This window comes from Oncorhynchus kisutch, linkage group LG18 (assembly GCF_002021735.2).
Source record: "Oncorhynchus kisutch isolate 150728-3 linkage group LG18, Okis_V2, whole genome shotgun sequence".
In the NCBI taxonomy this organism is placed as follows: Eukaryota; Metazoa; Chordata; class Actinopteri; order Salmoniformes; family Salmonidae; genus Oncorhynchus; species Oncorhynchus kisutch.
This window is the reverse complement of record NC_034191.2, coordinates 8,647,733-8,650,232: the sequence shown is the minus strand read 5'-3', so window position 1 is coordinate 8,650,232 and position 2,500 is coordinate 8,647,733. Positions and strand designations below refer to the sequence as shown.

Here is a 2,500-nt window from a genome sequence, read left to right as displayed (position 1 = left end):
TCTGATCAATTTTATGTTATTTTAATGGACAAAAAATTGGCTTTTCTTTCAAAAACAAGGACATTTGTAAGTGACCCCAAACTTTTGAACAGTAGTGTATGTAACGCAGCAAAAAAGAAACGTCCTCTCACTTGTCAACTGCGTTTATTTTCAGCAAACTTAACATGTGTCAATATTTGTATGAACATAACAAGATTCAACAACTGAGACATAAACTGAACAAGTTACCCAGACATGACTAACAGAAATGGAATAATTTGTCACTGAACAAAGGGGGGGATCAAAATCCACCAGCTGCATTAAGTACTGCAGTGCATCTCCTCCTCATGGACTGCACCAGATTTGCCAGTTCTTGCTGTGAGATGTTACCTCACTCTTCCACCAAGGCACCTGCAAGTTCCTGGACATTTCTTTGGGGGAATGGCCCTAGCCCTCACCCTCCGATGCAACAGGTCCCAGACCTGCTCAATGGGATTGAGATCCGGGCTCTTCGCTGGCCATGGCAGAACACTGACATTCCTGTCTTGCAGGAAATCACTCACAGAATGAGCAGTATGGCTGGTGGCATTGACATGCTGGGGGGTCATGTCAGGATGAGCCTGCAGGAAGGGTACCACATGAGGGAGGAGGATGTCTTCCCTGTAACGCAGAGCGTTGATTGCCTGCAATGATAACAAACTCAGTCTGATGATGTTATGAGACACCGTACCAGACTATGACGGACCTTCCACCTCCAAATCGATCTCGCTCCAGAGTACAGGCCTCGGTGTAACTCTCATTCCTTTGACGATAAGCGCGAATCCGACCATCGCCCCTGGTGAGACAAAACCGCGACGCGTCAGGGAAGAGCACCTTTTTCCAGTTTGTCTGGTCCAGCGACGGTGGGTTTGTGCCCATAGGCGACGATGTTGCCGGTGATGTCTGGTGAGGACCTGCCTTACAGCAGGCCTACAAGCCCTCGGTCCAGCCTCTCTCAGTCTATTGCGGACAGTCTGAGCACTGATGGAGGGATTGTGCTTTCCTGGTGTATCTCGGGCAGTTGTTGTTGCCATCCTGTACCTGTCCCGCAGGTGTGATGTTCGGATGTACCGATCCTGTGCAGGATCCTGTTCAGTGAACTCCTTCAAGGTGAAGCTGGTTGAGAGAATGCCAAGCTTGTGCAAAGTTGTCATGAAGGCAAAGGGTGGCTACTTTGAAGAATCTAAAATCTAAATATATTTCGATTTGTTTAACACTTTTTTGGTTACTAAATGATTCCATATGTGTTATTTCATAGTTTTGATGTCTTCACTATTATTCTACAATGTAGAAAATGAAGAAAAACCCTTGAATGAGTAGGTGTGTCCAAACTTCTGACTCGTACTGGATGTTTTAATCGATATTATAAGTCATAGTATCAATATAATATCGTCCAAAATAATATTGCGATTTGTACAGTAACTGTATCAATCACAACCTTGAATTCACTACACTAATAGGACTGTAAGCCCTGTTTGACCGAGTTGTGTTTGAGACTAATTCATGTTTAATGAGCTTATCGCAGACACAGCGTGTGTGTGTGTGTTTAACAATTCCAATTAAGTGAATTATTAGCTTTATTATACAATACAACTAAACAAACGAGACTGGAAAAGCAAGAGGAATGGGAGATATGATTTCCCTCTAATTCATTCCTCATTAAGTAGGGTAGCCTAGTGGTTAGAGTGTAGAGGCGGAAGGGTAGCCTAGTGGTTAGAGTGTAGAGGAGGCAGGTAGCCTAGTGGTTAGAGTGTAGAGGCGGAAGGGTAGCCTAGTGGTTAGAGTGTAGGGGCGGAAGGGTAGCCTAGTGGTTAGAGCGTAGGGGCGGAAGGGTAGCCTAGTGGTTAGAGCGTAGGGGCGGAAGGGTAGCCTAGTGGTTAGAGAGTAGGGGCGGAAGGGTAGCCTAGTGGTTAGAGCGTAGGGGCGGAAGGGTAGCCTAGTGGTTAGAGCGTAGGGGCGGAAGGGTAGCCTAGTGGTTAGAGTGTAGGGGCGGAAGGGTAGCCTAGTGGTTAGAGTGTAGAGGCGGCAGGGTAGCCTAGTGGAAGGGTAGCCTAGTGGTTGGACTAGTAACCGGAAGGTTGCAAGTTCAAACCCCGACCTGACAAGGTACAAATCTGTCGTTCTGCCCCTGAACAGGCAGTTTAACCCACTGTTCCTAGGCCATCATTGAAAATAAGAATTTGTTCTTAACTGACTTGCCTGGTTAATAAAGGTTAAAAAAAATAAATAATAATAATAATCTGAATCCTATCATAAAATGGACTGATAAATAAGTTATAAATATGTGATGAATATGTTATTGATATGTGACTTAGTTTCCTTCAATCCCAGTGAAGAGAGGGTAATATGTACCAGTCAAACGTTTAGACTCATTCAAGGGTTTTTTCTTTATGTTTGACTATTTTCTACTTTGTAGAATAATACGTGATGAGATCTCTGTCGTTTTCTCTCTCTCTCCGCTCTCTCTCTCTCTCCTCCTCTC

General features: G+C 44.6%; 1 protein-coding gene across 1 annotated transcript in view; it reads left to right on the top strand.

The window, feature by feature from the left end:
- The window catches only part of LOC109878823 (1-phosphatidylinositol 4,5-bisphosphate phosphodiesterase eta-1-like), a 106,468-nt gene that overhangs the window by 83,368 nt on the left and 20,600 nt on the right, over positions 1-2,500 (top strand).